The sequence below is a fragment of the Cyrtonyx montezumae genome, unplaced genomic scaffold (genome assembly GCF_038088225.1).
Source record: "Cyrtonyx montezumae isolate F1298 unplaced genomic scaffold, pur_monq_1.0 scaffold_3, whole genome shotgun sequence".
Taxonomy (NCBI): Eukaryota; Metazoa; Chordata; class Aves; order Galliformes; family Odontophoridae; genus Cyrtonyx; species Cyrtonyx montezumae.
The window spans coordinates 36,487,741-36,510,637 of NW_027072034.1; the positions used below are offsets into that span (position 1 = coordinate 36,487,741).

At 45.2% G+C, this 22,897-nt stretch overlaps 1 protein-coding gene across 2 annotated transcripts in view; it reads left to right on the forward strand.

Moving 5' to 3' along the window:
- Window positions 1-7,348: 7,348 nt before the first annotated feature.
- JADE3 (jade family PHD finger 3) overlaps window positions 7,349-22,897 on the forward strand; it is a 57,617-nt gene continuing 42,068 nt past the window's right edge. Inside the window, exons 1-2 of one of the 2 annotated variants that reach the window (XM_065741216.1) lie at window positions 7,349-7,490; window positions 22,301-22,353. The gene's annotated coding sequence lies outside the window, so the exon portion shown is untranslated. The remainder of the gene's footprint in view (window positions 7,491-22,300; window positions 22,354-22,897) is intronic. The other variant, XM_065741218.1, reaches the window with a different exon arrangement.

Genomic DNA, 22,897 nt, shown 5'->3' on the forward strand with positions numbered 1-22,897 from the left:
AAAATCTTGAAACTTTTTTTTCAGTTAAGATGCACGCTTCATGCATTTCACAGCTTTAGAGTTCCACAAGTGGGAGGCTGAATATACACCCCTTAGTAGCTGTTTTTAGAATTAGTACGTGAATTTCAGGAGAAGAGGTTCTTTGATGATTCTCTTGTGCCCAAGAGAGGCTCTGAGCTGTCATTTTGTTGCTACTATGCAAATACATGTCCTTAGTTTAAACTAGATATCAAGAAAATGTCCTTAGGACCTATCATTAAAGTTATGCATAGATTAAATAAGGAATACTCCTGAAGTCACTAAACCATTAACATACTGAAGGTCAGAAAAATGTCACTTGTAAAATCTTATTATTTGATAGAGTGAAATAAAATGAAACTGCCACCTAAATCTGACTGGTAGAAGAAATTGCTTATTTGCTCTTAGCCACCTAGGATTTTTTTGTATGACATGTGAGGTGAGGCTGTGAAAAGTAGCTACAAACCTTAAATCTGTCCACAAAGCACTAGCACAACTCATTGATGAATACTGCTGGAATTATTCTGGGTACATACTCTAAGTATGGTTTTTTTTATGTGGACAAAGTCGTGTGATATACAGTCTCTGAGCACTGTATTTGCTGGACCATTTTGATCTCTAAACTTTTACATGTAATGTTTCTAAACTTATGTGCTGATACATGATTATGTGTATGTTACAGGTTATTTTTGTATTTTCAACCTGATTGGGAAGCCAAGTGCCGAACTGTTTTTTGTGACTTTTTTTAATGAAGGAGAAGATGAGTGATTAAAAGTGGCTTGAAACAGTGAAAACCTTTTTTTACATGCTGGGAGTGAGCAGGATGTTGCTTCTTTTGCATTGTTAGCATGCTAAGCAACATAAAGAGTTTTTAATTTTTAAAAACCTAAATAATGAAGGAGTTTCTTAATTCAATTATTTATCTTTTGATTTCAATTTCTTGCTAACGAGTGTTAAGGCACTTGTAGCCTTACTAAGAGTGTATCAGATATTGCATGCATTACTGATTGGTACGTGCTTTGTGTAGTCTTTTGTATGTTTCTTGTATAGCTTCTTGTGTAATTTGCATCGCACTGTGAATGTATTTCATAATAAACGTTGCAAATGTAAACTCTGGATTCTGGAAGACTTCATTAAATTGCAAATCATTGCAAATTCTAATCAAATATTAAAACACAATTCGGTGTTTAAACGTAGAGTGTAAGTTGCCAGATATTTGGAGCTAATTGAAAATAGGCATTACTGCTGCAGTCATCCGCCTGCTGAAGAAATTGCGTTTTTGACAGCAGTGCAGTCATCCATCCTCCAAAAAGGTAAATCTTTGACAGCAGGAATTTTTCCCCAGAGTCGCTGAGGATATGATTAACTTCACTTCTTGCATGATAAAATATGCCAGAAGATATTCTTACATCAAATTGTAGAGATATGTGGATGCAGGCTGTTAAAGCACTTTTCCGTGGTGTGTGTGTGTGTGGTTGGTTGGGTGTTTGCTTGTTTGATTTGTTTTGTTCCAGCTTGTAGTCTTGTGCTTTTTAACTATGTTTATCTATTTGGGTACTGGGTGGACAGTAGTGATGTGCTCACATCAAAAACAGATCATGATGTTTAAAATAATAGAACTAAAGCTTTTTAAACTAATGAGAAATGAGAATTTTCCAGCCACAGACTGTCTAGAGTAACTTTCACGAAGCTCAAATGTTTGCTAAGAAATACTGTACCAATATATTTTTCTGTTGAAATGAGATCAGTTGGGAAGCTTTAAAAAAGACAGATTTTGTTCTGCACTCAGCTGTTTCACATTTTTACAGTTTAATTAAAATTTTACACCTCAGTTGGATCTGAGTTGACGCTAATTTTTTTATATTTTTTTAATGTAGTATCTGAGTTGCAGTAACACTTGAGTATTTTCACAATGTTTACCCGTCAAGTCCTCAAATACTAACCAACTGAAGCCCTGTATCTCTGTCCAATTGCTAGGAAGTCACCCACTTTCTTTTGTCGTATCCAGATAGTCATGCATAAAATGCGTGGATTTAAAAGTAATCCACATACCAGGCTGCACTTATATAACTAGGACACATATTTTCCATTCCAAAAAGGAGCTTGAAACTTTGTATTACAAAATATGTGCTTCAGTACTTCTGACTAATAGGGGCAATAATGAGTTTTACCATTCATGCTTCTGAGAGAGCTCTGTATCTGATTATCTTCTTCCTTTAAATGATGGCTTTTAAGTATGTAGGCTTTGTTCTTACAGCATTCAGCTTTCAGTGTATATTTAAATTACTGTTGCTGATAATATCTTGTAGAATTTGTTAATTCCCCAGTCTTTTTTATTTTCCCCTGAAGATTAAATAAAAGCTGGAGTGAACTGAATCCTTTAAGATCTGGAAACAGCCCAGGTGTCTACCTCAATGGTCCCACAACTGTAAGTCTTCTACTGTTCAGTTCCTTATTGACTAAAGCTATGCATAAACGCAGTACTGTCTCCAGTGAGCCTGGATTTGAGAAGGATGGTACAAGTAGGCTGCAATACTTCGTGCTGTAATACGCTGGTTTTGCTCCTGTTCATGTAGAAATGCAGTTCTGTCGAGGTCCACTGAGTTCCCTGTGTGCCTCAGGTTTGCAACGTGAGCCGTAGCAGTTTGCTGAGGATAACAGTTCCTGAAAAACAACATCTTGCTGCATCGCCAGGCTGAAGTTTTTTCTTAGAACTCTAGTAAGAGCTCTGTCTCTGTAGGATGGATGACACAGACATCTATATGAAAAACCTGAGAAGTGTGGAACCTGATAAAACAAGCAGATATGAGAGGCTGGGAGTCTCGGTGGATTAACAGGCCAGATGTGGTTATCTATCTGTCCAGTTTTCTAGAAGAGTGCTTTTCACTGCTTTCATTTCATCAGAATGCCTCACTGCTGTAAGGCTGTTGCTAGTAACATCTCTGGTTGTGCTGTCTTGCTGTTGCATATGTAATCATTGCTGGCTCTGAGTAAGAGAGGAAAATAGAGGGGGAAGTGAGAAACTTTTATAAAGCTCTGAAGTTCTCTGTGCACAAAAAAAGTGCAACTGTACGTTGTTGGTTCATGTTGTTTTTTAAATGCATCTGGTGGTAATCTTTGGCTACGTACGCTTTGAGGGCTGGAGTATGGGACTGCTCTCCTGGAATGAATTAAGCAACGTGACCAGGATCTGTCAAGTATGCGTATCTTCTTTCCAATTGCACGAGCAATTAGAATGCCATCCCTTTACAAGTGCTGTCAAAGGGTCTAATGAAATCTTCGGAATCGATGTTTTTTCTCTCCCACCATTCTGGTAAAAACCACTATAGGAAGCTTGTCCTTAGAAGCATTTGATCAATTTGATTGATGATTAAATCCCCATTCATAAAGTTGTGTGAGAATCTCTGCTTTAGTTTTTAGATAGCTTTGTTCTTGTGATGTTGAAGAAAACTCAAAAAGGTGTATGCTTTGTTGTTGTTGTTGTTTTGCCATTAATTTTGTGTCTCAAAAATAGAAATGAAACTACCTTTATCTTTTTTTTTTCCAGAGGAGGCATGGAGAGACAGTTGACTTGTGATTTCCGAGCAGTTAAGGAGTGGCAGCTTTACTTCCTCTTATGTATGTGAATGCTAAATGCTTTAGGGAGATTTCTCCCAGACAAGCCTATTTGGCAATGTCAGGGCATCCAATTTTGCAGCTCTTTTAGGTAAGAGATGCAACGAGTTTCCTCGGTAATAGAGCTATCAGATGTCATCTCTGATTCTTTTTTGGTAGATGGGTACTTGTATGTGTTTAGGATACAGGCTCCCAGTACCAATAGATACATTTTGAAAGCTGCTGGCAGTTCTCTCAATTCTAAATTACCATCTGAGAAGGAGAAAGCTAAATAGAAGTTCTCCCTGTGCACGGAACTTTGAACTTGTCAGATCCTGGGAAGCGAAGCTGGCACGCATGTTTAGCTCTGAAGAGAGTAAGTGCTTCGTGGCAGTGCTAGTACTTCATTTGTCTGAATGTGCTGACCTTTACAGGAGGAGAGACCTTCCCCCAATTCTGAAATCCCTTCTTAAAAAACACTTCAGGTGCTTTTTTAAAGGAGAGTTCTGCAGATTAAATGGAAGGGCTGTGCAGTGACCTGAGGGCATCTTTTGAGAGCTGCCCCAACAGGTGCTAAAGGATTGGCTTCAGCCTTAGAAGAAACAATAATCTTTTGAAGCTCCAAGTGTTCTTTGCTTCTATTTCTAATACTTTGTATCAGAAAGAAGCGCTTCAGTCACAAGAGGATTTTGAGACAGCTAGTGATTCTCAGATGAGGCTCTACTTTGCATTTTTTTTTCCCCAGCAGAAGAATGAAAGTTACTCCGCAGCAATAATTAGCTTTCTTGTTTGCAGGTGGGTGTTTGTGCTTTGCTATAACACTTCAGTAATTCTGTTCATTGTGAAAAGAAAATAAGGGAGGTAAGCTTCTCTGTCTCCTGCAAGTAGCTGTCAGCGCTTGCTCTCATTTCAAGGACATGATATCAAGGCTATATCAACAGCGTCTGATCTGCTGGTGAATCAAGTTTTAAATGGTATCTGCAGGTTTTAAAGAAAGGAGTAATTCCAGACTTCGGTGTCAGTGTGTTTCTTTTCACATCAGGGATAACTACAGCGAAGACTTGGAGGTAAGGGGTGTGAATTAAAAATCCCTTCTGACTCTTACCCCCCCCCCCAATTGCTCTGTCACAGTGCTCTGATCTGTTAGCTGTCTGCTTCGCTGCTCTGGCTTCTGATCAGAGATAGCAGATATCATAGAAAACTGTATTATTTTTCCATTGAAATTCACTGCAGCACTTCTAGGGATTTCAATTATAGATGCTTCTTTCATTGCTTTAGTTCATGTTAAACTCTGAGTGACCCAACTTCTCAGATGTTAAACATTACTTCAGTGTAACTTTCTTAATACACAATATACTGTGCACAGCCTCTGAGTAGCTGCATAGTGACTCAGTTCAACTTGGGTATGGTAGAGACGTATACTTTATTTTATACTGACTGTATCTCTTATATTTCTAGCTTCCATAGCATTCCTCCCCTGGGAGGACTTTGTGTGCTATATTTTATCAACGTGTTAACATCTGGCTTGGCAAATTCCCCATATTCTCTAGGTGCATAAGAGCATCTGTAGTTCATCCTTTCTCAGGAGAAAGTGGAAACTGTGTTGCATGTGTCTTTGAGAAGAGCAACAGTGTACAATCTGCTCCCTATTTATTCATTCTGCTACACTTTCCTACAGAAATGAGTAGCAAATGCAGCTGTAATTCTGTAAAACTTCTTATCAAATGGCAAATAGTTTGCTAGAAGTTACATGTACGAATGTGGGTTTACTGCACAACCCAAGGTTGGGATGCAGTATCTTTCTGTGACAGACAGCACAGGATGGTGTGATCCTGGGCATGCCAAATGAAGGTGGCTGCTCGGCAGCACCTTTCCTGGAATGAGCCACATCTGCTTCTGGTGAACTCATCCCTATACAAAGTAATCTGGCAGAAGACTTCTCATGGGAATGTTTCTTCCTTCCTTGTGCTTCAGAACGAACGATACTTTAACCATTATACATAACTCTATTAAGGGTTCACGGATGCAAAAACAAAAAGAAGAAAAAAAAAAAGCTTTTAAATCCAAATGAATATGCTGGCACTTGAAAATGGTTTCCTTTCGGTCTGACTCAATCAGGTTTGAAATTCCTTTGATGACCAGGAAATGGTCCTTTCCTGTTATACACAGATTCAGTTTTATCATTCTGAGTTTTCCTCATTCTGGACTTTCAGATCACTTGTCTCATATGAATTGGTGTTGCCTGCCCTACTGCTGAGGCCACTCTGGTTGACTGAGGCTGCCACAAGTAGTGGGGGGGGGGGGGGGCTGCCTGGCGTTTTGCTTGACGTTGTGGTTTTCTGAGGCTGCTCAGAGAAGGCTCAGAGTGTTTTCCTGGCAAGTATGTATTGATGAACAGAAGGCAAATGAGGTGATCGCTGGTGCGTGAAGGAAGTCATATGTGTCAGCATCACTGGTTGCTGTCTAACTGCATTTGTAGAAAGTTACATTTTGCATTGCACGCAGGAATACTAACCAACTATCAAAAGACAAGATGTATTTTTGCAGCAGGTACTATTTCCACAAAGTTCCTTGCCAGCAGCACTATTCTACAGCCAGAAGCAGACACGGCCTTGGTGATAGCTGACTCAGAGAAGCGATGTGCTGAGAGTTAGTCAGTAGGCACACCGTGCTGTGCCTGGGAAGTCTGAGAGAAAAGCAGGAGGGCTTGCAGAGTTCCAGGGGCAGTGCTGTATGGCAGTACCTGCCTGGGCAGTGTCATGGTGTGGCAGAACCGGCAAGAGGTGTTGGGCTGTAGGGAGCCCGTGGCCAGAACTGCGCTGTCTCCTTTGCCACGAGCTGTCTCATGTCACCACTTGCCTGCTGCCTCAACACAGTGCAGGTGTGCCATGCCATCACTAGCGCGTGGCCTAGCACAAAAGCAGCGGCTCAGGGCGGCATCCTGGGACGCCAGATGTGGCTTTTCTCTGAGCCTCCCCGTGCCTCCAGCAGCACGCCTGCGACGCGGGGCTGCGGTAAGGGGGTGAGAAGGCTGCGCCTGACGGGAGGGATAGGCGGAACAGGAGCGTGGGGGCCGCGTGTGTGCGCGGAGCCGAGTAGCGGAGGAGGTTTGCCATTTATCGTGCCGTCGCTTCCCTCGTTCTGAACGATGCCGCCCATTTCTGCCCAACGCCGTTCCAGCGGGGAGCTCCGCCGCGGGTCGGACGATGACCGTCACCAGACGGCCGAGCGCCGCCCCAAGGTACGAGGCTTCGCGCTACTGTAGGAGCCTTGTGGAACTCCGGCCAAGCGCTCTAAATTTAGCGCTCCGTGCGGCGCCCTCAGAAGCAGTTGGAAAGCGGCCGGGCCCGGGGCTGGCCCTGCGGCGGCTGAGTCAGCGGCGGGGGCCGAGCCGAGGAGCGACCGCCGCACGCGTGGCCGCGCTCTCCCCGCCGCCCCGCCCCGCCCCGCCCCGCCCCGCTCCGGGGGGCAGCGCCGAGGCGGGGCGGGCGGGCCGCAGCCCGCGGCCGGCAGGAAGGGCCCGGCGCGGGCAGGGAGGGAAGGGGAAGAGGCGGAGCCTGCCGCCCGGCGGTGTCACCAGTACAATAGGGCTCTTGTGCGGCCGGAGGAGGGGTGGGGGCGGGCGCGGGCCTGGCCGCGGCGCGCCGAGCAGCCGGCACACAGGGCGGGAGCCGCCGCCGGCCACGGGCCCGGGCGGGGGCGATGCGCGCCGGCGCGGGACGGCAGCAGGAGCAGCCGCAGCGGCAGCAGCACCGGCGGCAGCCGCCGCGGAGGGAGCGCCAGCGCCAGCGCCAGCCCTGACGGCCGCGGCCGCCCACGCCGGCGAGCGGAGAGACGGCGGCGCGCCGGGCCCGGCCGTGCCTCGCCGGCGGCGGGAGGTGAGCGCGGCCGGGCGGCCCGACGGGAGGCGGGGAGGGGTGGGCCGCCGCGCCGGGCCTGTGCGCGGGGCAGGCGGCGCCGGGCCTGCGGCGGGCGGGCGGGAGGCGACGCTTGGCGCCAAGGCCGGCCAGGAGCAGCAGCAGCAGCAGGAGGAGGAGGGAGCGGGCGGCGCGTCCCGCCGCGGTGCGGTCCCGGTACGCGGGGCGGCGGGCAGCGCTGCACCCAGCCCGCCGCCTCCTCCCCACGCGTGCCGCCGTGCGCCGCGGATCCGGCCGCGTCCGGAGGGAAAAGTTGCGGCGGCGGCTGCCCACGGACGGCCTCTCCGCCCGCCGGCCGCGCTCGGGCCGGGCGTGGCGGGGCGCTGGAGCCCGGGCTCGGCGCCCTTTTGTTCGGGGCGGGAGGCGCGCTGCGCCGCGCCGGGCGGGCGGGCGGGCGGGCGTCCTGCCGGTGCCGAGTGTCTCCTGCCGGTACGCCGCGGAACTTGCTAGAACTCAGTTTGACAATAAAGCATTGGCGCAACGCCTCCGCCGGGCGGCCCGAGCGCGACGCTCCAAGGTGAGCGGCGGGCACAGCGAGCGCGATGCGGCGGGCGGGGCCCCGCGGCGCCGGGCGGACCTGGCCCGGCCTCCTCGCAGGTAACGCGGGGCGGGGGGGGGTGCTGGGTGTGGAATGTCCTGACATATATCCTAGCGGGACGGAATGATGCTTAGCCTTTTTTCTTTTTAAATTCTCCTTCTGCTTTTTCGTTTTGTTGGTTTGTTTTGTTCTTTTCTCTGAAGAGTTGAGATGCTCACAAATTGTGAGCAGCTTAATTAAAGCAGCTAAATTAAAACGTGAGCGCTGTACCTGAAAGCTGCGGTTTTGCATATTTAATAGAAGAGGCTGGAGGAGGTAGAGGTAGCGTCCGGCCTTCATTAGAAATCCTCTGATAGAAGTACACCAGGAACTTGAAAGCTGTTGTGCCTCTCTGTTGACATAAAAGAGCCTTTCCACTGAAACTAATGGACGAAGGGAACTGCCTCGTCTTGGTGCATGCAAGCGCTGTGTCTGCAGCCAGTTTGTATGTCCCACCGGCGTTTGTTGCAGGCTGCTCCACAGAGCATCGCCAGTGCATGCACCTGCTGGGCACTGGAGGCACCAGCGGGGTGGGCTTGAGTGAGCTGCAGTGAGGTTGCCTGGGGCTGACTGCAGCAGGGTTCTTGGTGGGACAGTAAAAGGGCATTCGTTTACTGAAAGTAAAAAAAAAAATACGCAGCTTCTTGGTCTCTGGTGAAGAAAGCGCTGTTCCCATTAAAATTGAGCTAGTGCTTTTAGGATCTGAAGTGTTGGCTGTTTTTATTTTTTTTTTCTTTAACTGAACTTCTGACCTCCTTGCAGACTAGACATGACATGCTCTGCTCTTAATGCCAAGGAAGAGCAGAACAAAACTCCTTTCCTAGAAGGCTGCCTTTGTATGTGGGGAAAAGCATAATGATAATTGCTACTGCTTCTCTTTTACCTGTCCTTCACTTCCTCTACCCGTCTTCCTTGCACAGAACTGGCTATACTCCCTTCCCCCCAGCAGCAAAATTCCCCCTGGGTTAGGTCAGCCAGTGCAGTGGTTTTTGGCTTTGCATGTTTTTTGTACGTATAGCAGGTACTTGCAAAGAGTTGCCAAGGAACTGGGACATCTGCAGTGGTGTTCTTTGGCAAGCGTGCATCTTTATTTGGGATCTCATTGAAATCATGCAAGTCCACTGGGATTCTAAAGATCTGGGCAAGAGCACCTGGGTATAGTGCTGGGATAAACACAGATTTCCTTTCCTTTTCTGCAGTTCAATGGGAACTTTGCACCCAGGTTTCACTGAGATACCCAAAGTTGCTGCAGGATTGCGTAGATGTGTATGACTCGTGGATATATGATCACTATAATAGCTGCTGAGTGCCAAGTGCTGGGCAGTGTTTACCCAAAGAGCCCGCTAGAGCTCGTGGGTGGGTTTTGTCCACTGGTGACCCAACCTTTGGTGTGATTGTGAGAGTGCAAGGCTGTGGTGAGAGCTGCTGTGTGATGTGGTGATAGAGCATGGCTGGATCCTGTACAGGCTGCCTCAAGTCAAAGTCAGTATCCCAAAGACACTCCCCGTGATCTGTTTAGGTGGCTGTTTCAGTCTTCAGAATCCATTTTGCAGGTCGTACCCTAGAGGAGTGGGAGCACGGTCTTGCATCTGTCCACCTCTGTGAGCTCAGCAGGAGCTGGGATGTACTGAGAGTAAGAACAGGTGCCCATTTGAGCAGTGCATCTTGTATGATCAGTAGGTGCATATGTGCTACAATCTTCTGTTTGTGTGGTGTGTCTTCGTGAATCCTTAGATGCTGCTATGTGGGCTTGGAGCTGTTGAAGAGGTTTGATGGGGTGGAGTTACATCTGCTTTTCAGCCCATTTGCTAATCGAGATACTGAATTAATTGAAATCTGGAACTATAAAATGTCAAGCATGAGTGTCATCTTTTCCTGTGTTTTTAAATCAAAACCTTACCTTCTTGCCCAGAGGAGTGATGGTATGCTGCTTTGGCTAGTTGCCTTCCATCCAGATCCGGCAAGGCTTACTTCATTCACCAGACACCAAAACAGACCTAATCAAAACTTGGATTCATAGATTCATTAGGTTGGAAAGGACCTACAAGATCATCTAGTCCAACCGTCCTCTTATCACCATCCCTACCCAACTACTAAATCAAATCCCTTAGCACCTCATCTAAATGCTTCTTGAACAGCGCTAGGGATGGTGCCTCAACCACCTCCACTTGCTGCTCCATTGTGCAGGTTTAAGCTTTCCCAGCAACCCAGGCCACTGAATGCCCTTGGCTGTAGCTCTCCAGTCCTGTGGAATGTCTGGAGGGGGAAGCAGCTCCTGTTTGACTGTGTGACATCTCTCTGTTTCATGAAGATTTGAAGAGCTTGTAAAACTTAAGGCTTTGTATAATTGGAGGCATAAATGAAATTTTGACGTACTTTACTTAAAATGGAAACTAACAAGTTAATAATAGATCTTATCAGGTATATTTATGTCACGAAAGCCAGCAGATGCTGCTCGTGTCTTGAGAGCCCACTGGGTGCATTAGATGTTGTGTTGGAGCCGGGTGCTGGTGAAGGACGGGTCAGGGCAGAGTGGCAGAGCACTGAGGTGCACAGGGCCTGGTGTGGTGGTGCCACGGCCTCCCGCCTGCATGGAGCACTGGAACCTTCACTCCTTGAACTGCATTTAACACTCCACAGCACTTGCGTTCGTTATGCTTGTTGACGCGGAGTGAAATGTCTTTCTTACTGAACTGTGAGCTGGACCTAACGTATCGTGTTGTTAATGCCTCGGTGTGTTTTAATTAGAGCTGGAGGGAGATGTTAAAAAACAGGTTTATACACATGCCTGACTGGTTGCTGAAACAAATAGGCCTGTCACACCATCTGGAGGGAATCCTGTGTTATTTAGCTATTCCGCTGTCCAGCCCTCTTATTTCTTTTTTCTTTCTTTTGCTTTCTCTTCTCTTGTTTTTTCCCCTTTTTCCTACAGACTGCCCAAGTGTGCTCTGCAAAGCTGCTGTGCCTGCTGCAAGCTGATGCTAGGCTGAGGCTGCTGCTCTTGTCCCACTTGCAACATGCACAGGTTGGTGACAGGGGCAGGGTGCTGCCCACCAACCCCCCCCCCCCAGCACGTAACCGTGCCATAGGGTGGGAGTTCTGGTTGCAAATAGTTGGCACGGTACCACAAAGTGTGCAGCTGCCATTTTGTGGTATGGGGCTGGCACAAGGAGACCTGTGTGGGGCCAGCCCACAAGCCACACTGCTGCTGCCTGTGCTCCATCGTGTGGTGCTGCATGTGCAAAGTGCTGGGCCTAGGTGAAACGTGTGATATGTCTGCTATGAGACTGAGAGGAAGGGTTTGTTTGTTTGTTTTTTCTTTTCATTAATGTGAAGACATTGCTGTTAGATTGACACAGCTATTAGGTTGACAGAGGGATGTGGGTGTTCATGAGCACTTGAAAATCAGAACTATACACAGAGCTTTCATTCCCACCACTTTAAAAGCGTGACTGTTCAGAGCAGGCCAGGCACTTTTTAAATAATGCTTGCTTTGAGGAGTAATAAAATATTGAGAAAATGAGTTTTTGCACTAAATATTTAAATTGTCTCTTATATACAGCGGAATAAATGGGCACTATTTTCTTTCTGCCGCTGCACAGAAAAGGTTTTGGGCTGCTGTTTACAAAATGTACAGGAGAAGTTTGCGTTCTGACAGGGGGAGGAAAGAAATGTCCCTGGTGGGATTACTTGTGGTTTTTAATTCTCTTCATTGTTCTGCTCTTAACTGCTTGCATTTCTTTAATACTCTTCATGTGTTGATTTGCAGGCTTTGGTATCAGAGTGGCTGTAGTGGAGTCATCATTGAAGTAGTGCCACGTTCCGAGCACGTTTGGGCTCTAATGGAAAAAGGCACGTGCAGCTAAAACGTGCCATATGTGGATGGAAATGCAGGAGCGAGCGGTCAGTGCAGTGCTGGTAGGGTGAGAGGGGCCTCTGCAGAAGGACATGGGGCGGTCCCTCACTCCTGTTCGCAAGGCAGGAGCGTGCTGTGTATGGAGAGTGGCAGGATTGTACTCCTGTGCCTCCCTTGATGCAAATAGGCTCTTTTTGCTGCAGCTAATGGACTGAAATGAAGTAGCGATAACAGGTGATGGTTTGCAGTGAAAGGTAAACCTTGTTAAGTGTTGTGTGATAGGAAGGAGAAGAAATGCTTGTCTCTAGCGTGGAAAATAGTTTTCTGTGTATTCCGTGGGCGCCGACTGGTGATGTGACAGGGGAAGGATGGCTGGTCGTCAGCCCTGCTGCGCTGCAATAGCCATAACCTTGTTTGGGGGAGTTCCAGCAACTCGCCCGCGTCGGCTTAATTCAGGAGCGGTTGTGTTCCTTTGAAAGAATCAAATTGACTGTCATTTAAGCAACTGAAAGGCAGATACTTAAACCCGATAATGAAGTTGCAGTCTTCCTTATGTTAACAACATAATCATTTCCAGCGTACCATGAAATGAGCAATCTTAAGAAGTAAGTGAAGCATTTTGCCAGGCGAATTTGGACTTGCAGTTCTGTTACAGAATGTGCTGAGAGCGAGGGAGGAACTGAAGGGCTGATGTTAATACAAGGTGCTTATTTATGAGCAACAATGTTGTAATGGCCGTTGGCGTAGACAGGAAGGAAAATTCACTCCTGCTTAATGGTATTGATTCGTCGATGGAAATTATTTTTTGCAGAATGCTTTGTCCCTGTTGCAGGAATGAATTTTCTATGCTTTATTTGGTTTAGCACAGCTTCATTGTTTTGGGGCAAAGGAAGAAAAATGGGGCGAAAACCTGTAGGTCAATTCCAAATTTCTAATTTCTGATATAAATAAAAGTAATGCAAGCTTGTTTTATGTATTCTTTTCCAACTGGTATCCATGTGTTTATTTACATAACATCTCTTATCTTTTTCCAGTGACATTTTATGAAAAAATTAAAAACCTTCTTGAATCGAGCATTTTTCAGCTATTTAAGTTGGTAGTAAACATATTTTTAATGAAAATAATTTTTTTTTGTGTATATACAATTAGAGTACACAGTTTACTTGTAGTAGAAGCTGAAGAAGATATAGGCAGTGGCTGGGAAGTTGGATCCACGTACTCTGTTGCAGTTTTGATGTAGACCTGGCTCGTGCTGATGAGACAGCTATGCTGAGGTGAAATAACTGGAATAGCTCTTGTCAAATGTGAAGCCTCTGGCCTGAGCTCAACACAAGAGAAATATATTGAAAACTAGTTTATGTACCAGCACTTACTGTTTTCTCTGTCTTCTTTTGCTTAATACTGGCTACATATGTTTCTTTACAAGATACAGTGTTGTGTTTCCGTTTTTCATCCTCTATAAACGTCAGAACATTTCAGAAGGCAGGATGTATGTTATCAGAAAGCTCCTGACAGTCACATCATTATCCATCAGGAGTCTGTGACTCCCATTACAGGCTTTAATTTGTCTTAAGTGCTGTCTTGGATCCTTTGTCCCGTGTCTTCTCTTTGCTTGTTCTAGGTTTTCAGAAGCCTCTCTATGCAAGCAGGAGTGTGTGTGAACTCAGACTGACATCTAATAGCTCTTACAGATGCTATTTCATTCTGTTTTTAAGATCGATGCAAATTTGTCCTGTGTCCACTTTCTGCATGCTCAACTTCAGTATTTCAGATAGTCCACTTGAGGTATGAATGGGTTAAGTGTTGAAAGAAGCTGTTAAGTAAATTAAAAAGGGGGTGGGGGAGGCCTCAAACACACATAGCAGCTCAGATGTGATTTATAGTTCCTGCTTATCTCTTCTAGCTGTGTCTTTGATGCCTTTGTACTCCCCTGTTGGCTGCCCCCTCTTGTCTTTTCCTTGACTTCCCTAACTTCTTTCTTGTTGTAGAACACAGGCGTTTCTTCGTTGTGTTTTTGGGACCCTATCAACCAGCTAGGTCACATTACATTTCTCTCGTGTACTGAATTCCAGACAGAATGGACTTCCAGATTATTTGTACTCAGCCTGAAAATATTTTCGGCAAACCTTTGGGAACTTATTTACTTACTTACTTACTTACTTGAAAAATCTGTGTAGATTTGAGAAATCTGGTAGAAGATGGTGTTTCCCATCATCAGTTTTTACCCGAGGTCCTGTTTTGTGTAGCTTATGCATTTATGAGCGTTTACATGTGCTTATATAAAGGTACCACCCACTGAAAAATCAAGTTTTAGCAGTTGCAGAAAATAAATAATTCCTGTTATGTGATTTTCTGGTTTATTTGTTGTTTGTTTGTTTGTTTTGTTTTTATTTTTTCAGTGAATGCGTTAATTAGTGTTTTGTTCATGTATTTCACACAGTCTTCTGTGCTTTTACGTCTGCTCATATGTACACTTTGCTCAGTTAATCAAGTTGAATCTGTGTTTGGTTTAAAATGTACATCAGCTCCATTGACTTTGTACAAATGTTAAATATGCTTCAAAAGGGGAAAAAACCCCACAACATACAGTGAGAAGAGCTGCTGGAAAAACAAGGTGGTGGCAAAACGTTGACTTAGTTGAGGAACTTCCAAATGCCTCCAAAAGTGACTTCAGGTGCACTTGTTCTCAATGCCTTTTCTAACAATAAAGTCACCATCTTTTGTAATGATTTGAGGTGCTGGTGAAATGCTTGATAGTGATCAAACTGGCCATGTACATTTGATTTTGAGGAAACAGTGTCAGTGGCAGCCTTTGCAGAGGAAGCTGAGCCTGCTTTGCTCCCTGACCTGGCATCTCTGGATCTTTTAGAGGTTTTATGCCACATCTCAGGGCACTCTCAGCACCGATTTGTAGTCTTAAGTGCATCTGGGGATTTAGTTGGCCCAACTACAGTTGTGTGATGGTAATTCTCAGAGGATAAGAGCTCAGCTCCTGCATTCGCTTTCTCTGTGGAGCTGAGCATGACTTGACAGGATTATAGTGGTAAAAAACTGATGTTTATGCTTCAGGTAAGCAGGAGTGAAAACTCACTGCTCAGTCCTTTAATAGGAAGTTACATTCTCTTTCTGCCATCATGTCAGTGGTGCACAGTCTTCTTGATGTGCGGGTTCCTGTGGCCCAGAAGCACTGAGTGCTGCGGTTCTGACAGAGCCCCTCACCAAGCAGCATCAGAAGCCTCACCTCCTCGCAGGTACCATCCTTACAAAACAGGAATCTTGCTAAAAAGAAAAAAAAAAAAGCGTTATAAAGATCTTTGTCTCAGGCAATTTTATGAAAGGTCACGTTTTCCCTTTTGTCAGCCAGCTCTCTTGGCAGCAGGTGGTCAGAAGGAATAGTCTGCGTTACACTTGATCTTGAACCCCCCTGGTATACCTGGAGATTTTGAGCAGAAATAAATTCAGCATTCTCTGAGGAGTTCTGCTAACAAATTCATCAGATAAATGTCTTGCTGATTGCTGGCTTCGTTTTGGCACTGACATTAATGCCTGCTGCCTCCACCAAGGACACATTTTCTCTCTTTTTTTTTTTCCTCAGAACTTCTCATTTGTTTTGTCTGACTGAGTGGGAATGGCTTTGGAACAAGATTTGTGAGTTGACGCAGGTTTCTCTTTCATAGCAGTTAAAAAGTAAACAACCCCACCAACCCTTTCTGATGATTTAAGATCATCTTCAGGGAGGAATTCATTTTTGGTTGCTGCTGTGGAATTTGTAGCCACAAAAGATGAAGTTGATTAAGGCTCATTTGGCGTGCTTTCTGGTCTGCTGCTTCAGTAATTGTGCTGTGACAGCGCTCCAGCCCTTGTCTGTGTGATCCCAGTGCAAGGCTCAATTTAATGGTGGGGTTTCATTGCAGGGAGAGAGGGTGGTCTAAGTGCTGGTGCGATGGGTAGGGAGAAGGAACAGGGAGCTTTCCTAGGAGGTCTCCCAGATACCAGTGTCACGAGTTTGATGAGGGTTGTTGGTCTGGAGTCAGGTGTTGGCCTTGAATGCACTGAAGTCTACGGTTTGGTCTTAGTGCAATTCTAAGTCTAGATCCACGCCTTGGTCACTTATATCACCCATATATTTAGAGCAGGATGTGCAGATTGAATGAGGTGAGTTGACAGTTAAACTCCAGCTTACTACAAGTGACTCTGGCTGATGGGAAGGTATAGTATTTTCTTTCCTTAAGAACCAGAGTTAGTGTTATGGCTCTAGATCTTCATAAATTGCTTGTTTTTCCCTTTTTTATTTTTATTTTTATTTTTATTTCTTGGCTGACAGCTTCTTTTACTAGCTTTTGGTAGCACTAAACCACATTTGTCATGTTTTGTCTGTACCCCTTTTCAGGCATCCTGGGTTCAGGAAGCATCCTGTCTGTTCCCAATACTTTGATCCTAATTTGCATGCTTTGACCACGTGCATATCTGCTCTTTCTGCATAGTTCTGTATTGCTGTGTGGCCTGCTGCTGGGAGTACAAGCATTTCTGAGGGAGAAGAGCATCCTATAGCAGGCTGAAGTGACGCATCTCGCATTTCATCTTGAAAATGAGGAGCGTGTACCTGTGCTGCTGTGTGGTGACTGTCCTTGACTGCAGCTGCATGCTTCAGCATCCCTCAAGAGTACGCAGAGCCCTCTGTGTGATTGAGGGAGGAGAGGTAGGGCTGGAATAAGCCACGTGAGACTACTCTGCTTTCACCAGCAGGTACTGGTGTGCATGTGTGCTTTGGAGGACCTGATGCACAGGGCTTGCTGTGGATCCACAGCAACATGTGTGTGCCATTCTTAGTGCCAGCAGGCGAAGCCAGCCTCTCGTTTTTGTGTTTGGGTGCCATTTGTTGCTGCCTAACCCTCGGGCTGGTTTGAGAAATGAGCTGGGGGTGTTCTTTTGGCAGCGTAGGCAGCAGCACTTTTGTCCAACGTCCAGTCTTTGTTTCAACGTCAAGAGCTGTGGCCTCCATTCTTTCCCTTGGGAATGCAGACCAATAGCTCTTACTGTCAGAAAATTTCTTTAATGCTAAGCTGAAATTATTTTTCTCTTTGGATTTTATCCCATTACCTCTGATCTCTCTCAGATCCGTTCCTTCTGTTCCAACAGTGTTAATGTCTTGCCAGTATATCATGACTGCAAGTGACTTTGTGTTCACCTTAAGGTGTGCATTTATGTCAAGCCCTGTGTGTGTTTTGATGCTGGTAGCCTTTCCATGTAGGACAGCTGCTTCAACCCCAGAATCTCTTTAATTTTTTTTTGTCTGTGTATATGCTGATTAAACTGTGAAACAAATAATTTCAAGCAATAAGTAAGATGTGAGCATTTTGCAGAATGGCTGGCTCTATACACAGGCCAAGTAACTGCTCCATTGGGTCGCCATCCAAGTGCCTGGGGGGGGGCAAGGACTTCAGAGCAATTTATAAAAAAAAAAAAAAGGGGGGGGGGTTGATGGTACTGGTTAGTAGTCTTATGAAACCTGTCATTCTAGATATCCTGTTGTATTGTTCATCTGAAATGGGGTAAGCCGCTGCGGGAAATGGTTTTCCCATCAAGTTCTAATTGGTTGCTGAGAATTACAAAGTCGCTGGTTATTATTAACAGCGTGCTCAAGGCTGGGTGAAGGTACAACAGAGTGTTCTGTGAGGGTGTGAGGAAGTGAGGGTGACAGAGAGCAGCAGGTCTTAATAGATGATTTTTGCATCTCTGCCCTTCCCTAAGGTGAAAGGGACTATTTGAGGTTTCTAACAATGAGCTCGTGGATTTATCCCCGGATCTTCATGGCCAGCTGGGAAAAAGGGGAAGAATTGAGGAGTTTCTGAATATTGACTGTAGATAGTGCTGTTTGAGGCTCGGAAAGGAGAAGCAACTGATCATATTTTAAAACAATCGAAAATTCAGTCCTGTTTGTTATGAATGCTTACTAAGGATTTCAAAATGCATTTCTTAAGGCTTGATGACTTTGTCTACTTTGAGTCCCCTTAGGATGACTGCAGCCTGGAAGCGTCTCCTCAGTTAAACCAAAGCAGTGTCCAGTGTATGTCTGGATATTTGTTAATAATTCCCTTGTTGTTTTAAGGTAAAGAGTGCCATTACCTTCCTGCTTCATGTTGTTATTTATCTGTAACCTTGAAATCTACTGGCTTTATTGCCTTTGCTGCCTTGGTAGCACTGAAAGTATGATCTGCTTTCTGTAAGGCATCTGTGTAATGTTACTGGTAGTCCGTGGGGAGCTGACTACACGTGTTAGATATCTGAAACAGTCTGTGGAAAAATTGGAAATGATTCTCTAATACCTTTCCCAGCTAAGCAGTTGTTACATCCGTGGGATTATTTATTGTGAATGAGACATGAAGCATCACAAAGACCAACTTTCAAATAGGCAGTCTTGCAAGTCAGTTGCGAGGTGGGAATTGCGTGTTCGGTGATTCGGGTTATCAGACAAGGCATGCTATCAGAAGCAGCTGGGGAGAGGTGGATTAGATGAAGTGCTTGCAGGAATGTCTGCAGTTGCTTGGAAAACCGAGAGGATAGTTACTAATTAATTTTAAACAAGACATGGAGTTAGTGAAGTTTAACCTTGGTCTCTCCAAGGTCCATTATTAACTAATAACTGATTAGCGGTGTGGTTGAAGGAATGAGGACTGTGCTCATTAAATATCCAGCTAAAGCTGGGTGGAGCTCCATGTCTGCTTGGAAGATGCCTTGTGTTTACAGCTCTCCTGATAAACTGGAGAAACAGTCTGAAGGAAGGAGCTGGGTGGAGTGCAGTAGCGGCTGAGGGGGAATGGATGGTGAAGCCTCCCTGACTTTCTGGCAACAGGACCATGCTGTTGCAAAAAGCAAACACATTCGAGTTTGTACACGGAGCTACTGCCTGGGAATTGCATAATGGGAAAGAACAATTTTCTATGTAGGGAAGCGTACAGCCGAAATACTTTGCCTGGATTTGGGCATCACAACCTCCTATTGTTTTTTGTGTACCAGCCCTAGGCAGGGTTGGGGAGAACAACTAGCAGGATCAGAAAAGTGGGAAATGTGGTCTGTGAGCAGAGGTGATTGAACCAAGTTGTCTTTGGCCTGGGGAAGGTAGTGGCATAAAAACATGATGATGAGGTAGTGTCCATGATGCTGACTGCATCAAGAAGAAAGGAAGAGTTCTCTGAGTGATGCCAGTAGAGAACTGGTGAAGGGCTTGAGCCACATGAAGGGAGATGCTGGATCTTGTCCAGGAACTCTCTGCTGCTAAGGGTGTCATGGAGCAGAGGTGGCTTGTCTAAAGAGATGGCAGGGTCATGGTCGTATCTCTGCTCTTCTTCTGCCTCTTGTGGATCTTTTCTCTGTGACTGTCTCTTTTTTGAGTGCGGCCATTAGTGTGTGGAGTGGTTAAGGAAGGAAGCATAAAACACTGCTTTCACCCAGTGGCAGTTCTTGTTTTCATAGAATCATAGAATGGCCTGCATTGAAAAAGGACCTCAAAGATCATCTAGTTTCAACCCCCCTGCCGTGCGCTGTGTCACCATCCACTATAGCAGGCTGCCCAGAGCTACATCCAGCCTGGCCCTGAATGCCTCCAGGGATGGGGCATCCACAGCCTTATCACTACTCTCTGAGTGAAAAACTTTCTCCTGATATCTTTTGGGGGTTTGGTAATTGGTGAGCACTGTATTTAATTACAGCCTAGCAGGTCGCAATAAGTGCGAGCATTGGTCTTGATTCCAATTGTCTTTCTGATGTTAAAAGTTGGATTTTAAGAGATACGCCTGTCTGATGATTTTTCCCCCGGTGATGCAGATTTTCACAGGCAGTATTTACTGAAAGCTTCTGTGCATTTCCATGTTTTGTTCCTGTATATCTGCTGTCTTTAGTGTCTGTAAAACCGTTTTAATTTTTCTTTTCTGCTGCACTTGCATAGCAGTTTCTGTTGCTGCCGTCTTGTTTTTTTCCCACCAGGCCCTGCTGGTGCAGTGCATCCTGTTTGCTACCCCTGGCCTCTGTTTGCCCTGGGGACAGCCTGGAGGCGGACACCTGACTGCTGGGGTTCTAGCAATGAGCTCCTGCTCCTTAATTTGAAATGGATCAGATTCATGTTTCTGAGTCAGTGTATTAGGACTGACTTAAAAACAAAGCAAAAACAAAAACACACACACACACACACACAAAAAAAAAAAAAAAAAAAACACAGAATAACACCAACTCAGAGCAAACAAACAAGCTAGCTATATCTTCCCTGCTATTTTGTATATACTGTGAAATAAATAAAACTGCAGGTTCTAGCTGTATAGCAGAACAGTTAAAGAATGAGAGGAAGAATCTTAGTTGAACCTTTCGGTATTGTGGAGTTCATCTTGGCCTTTAACTGAGCAAACAAATGTGTTTTTAATGAATGATTCAAAAATATATTAGTTTTGTGGTTCAGCTGGGAGGCAAAGGCTGTGGTTTTGTTCGCACTTAAAAGTTGTAAGCTCTGCTGCATTTTAATGATTCTGTTTGAGCTGCCATGACCAGGGCTTTGCTTTTGTTTCTATGGAAAATTTACATTAAAGGTATTCAGTGGGGAACGTTAAGGAAGGAAGCTCAGCAATGAAACATTTTGTAAGAAAAAACCTGCGCAGTCAGGTTTGTAAAACCAATCTGGATGCTCCGTTCAGCTACATCTTTCCCCCAGCCCCTCCACAGTGTGTGCAGTCCCATCAGCTGGAGGATGTGGGGGCTGCCATGGGGCTTTGCTGCAGAGCCTTGGCAGGTTCTGAGGTGGCTCCCTCGGTCCCCCTGCTTGCTCACCCCCATTTGTAGGCTGCAGGCCGGACTTCCCTCCTTGGGGCCGGATGCTCAGCTCCTGGATTGCACCCAGCAATGCCAGTCTCTCAGCAGTGCCCTGCAGCCTGCCTGAGGTGCAGGCCAGCCTCTGTGCTCTGAGGCACCATTTGGGCACCTCGCCTCTGCAGCTGCTTCATCTTCAGGTCATGGGTACATAGCCAGGGTCTGGCAAGGAGATGGGGAAAGGGCGCTGAGTTGTCTTAAATAAAAAACAGCAACACGGAAACACAAAGCTCTAAAACCTTAAATCAAAGAAAATGGTAGTTAAGACTTTAAAATATTGTCAGGTCACTATAGAGGAGCTATAATATATTGTGTGAGCTTTTCTTTTTTAATTTTCTTTTCACACCTTCCCCAGCTTAAAAGGAGCTGCTCCCCTTTGATGGCACAGACACAGCTGAGCAACGTTTGCTCTCAGTAATGGGCTGCCTGCTGCTCCTCTGGCTGCTGGGCTGTGGGACCCAGCCCTCTGCTGTGGGAGGGTGGCAAAGCAGCAACGTGGTGCTGACACATGGGCCGGGAGCTGCCTTATTTCTGTGAGGGAGTGCTGTTCCCCCCACCCTTATTCTTTTCCTTCTGGCAGTATGTGTGCCTAGTTATCGGTTCTTCTTCTTTTATTTAGTTTCTGCTCTCTAATACTGTTTCCCAGCTCTTAACGGCTGACACCCCCAAGAGCATTGTTACAAATCTACTGGGTGTAGCAACTGTAATGCTTTTGTCATGTCCCTTACAATTGGACTCAAATGTACATGTGCATAACCCCTCAAGAGGGGAGTGTGGGCAGCTGGTGGAGGGAAAAATGCCTCCTCTTCCCATGCTTCATATTGCTTGAAGCGAGTTACTCAATTAAAAAAAGCAAGTAAGCAGAGCCCCTGCCAGGGAAGCTGAGCTGTCCAGAATCATCACAGAGGAGCCTGAGGAATGTGGGGAGGAATTCAGGCAGGAGCTGCCCGGCTCTTTCTCTCCAGAGCTGTTTTTTAATTTGCCTTTGTGTGAATTTGTAAGTATGCTTGCTTCATCCAAGACCCTCTAGAATAAAGCAAGCATCTGTGTGTCAGACGAAATCAGCCCTTTAGAACAGCTGAATAAGCTGCCAGTTACCTAAACATTTTGTTTTGTATTCCTAAAACAGAATATTTTAGTTTAAGTTTCATTTTGTTGATATCAGTAAAGATGGTTCTTGTTCATACGAATGGCAAAGTTGACTTTAAGATTATTTTTAGCAATTTACTTATTGTTGTAGTGGTTTGTGTTTCCATACTGTAGTGTGTGTTGTACGTACAGTTGGTGCATTTTATTTTTCCATAAACTGAGTGAGAATTTGGAATTTGAGGCTTTAATTTATGTCTTAGAGGTATAATTTTCTTCATGAAATTGCAATAAAAATATGACATACCCTTCACTTACTTGCCAAAACTGAAATTGTAGCTCAAATATGAAATGTCTGGTGTCACTCCTCCCTAAATAGCACTCCTTTCACTTTTTTAGGAGCTTGTGATGTCATCAGATGAAGCGAAAACATCTACCTCATGACCTGGCATGTAAGTGAAGGAGGAATTCATATTTGTTTTTTTTTTTTTTTTTAAATAGCACATGTTGGTGTTTACAATGGTAAATTGAACCTGTATACCTTCAGCATTTCAATTTTAATTTGAAGGCTTGGGGATTTTAAAAGAATATAAAGTCTTTCAAAGGAGAGGAAGTGGCAAAAGAAGCTGTTAAGGATGAGATTCCAGGATGCAGAAGTCCTTGTAATAATTTCAGTTAAAATCCGTAGTGATGTACCCTGTAAGAACTGGAAGTTGGTAGACATAGAAGGAATAGTTTCCTATTGTTATGTTATTTACATGTGCTGATTCTGCTGCTTTTTTTCTGCATATGAATCTAGATAGTTGTGGTGAGTACATACTGTATGCTGTGATAGTGTTCCTAAAATTGAAAAGTCCAGCTGTGCAGAGATTTAGGTTCTTTTTTACGCTTGGATACACCATGGTAAACTTCTACAGTTTTGTGACACTTCTGTTTTTCCTTCCCTCACACTTTAAGTAAGGAAAAAATATCTGTCCACTGCATGGGCATTTACAG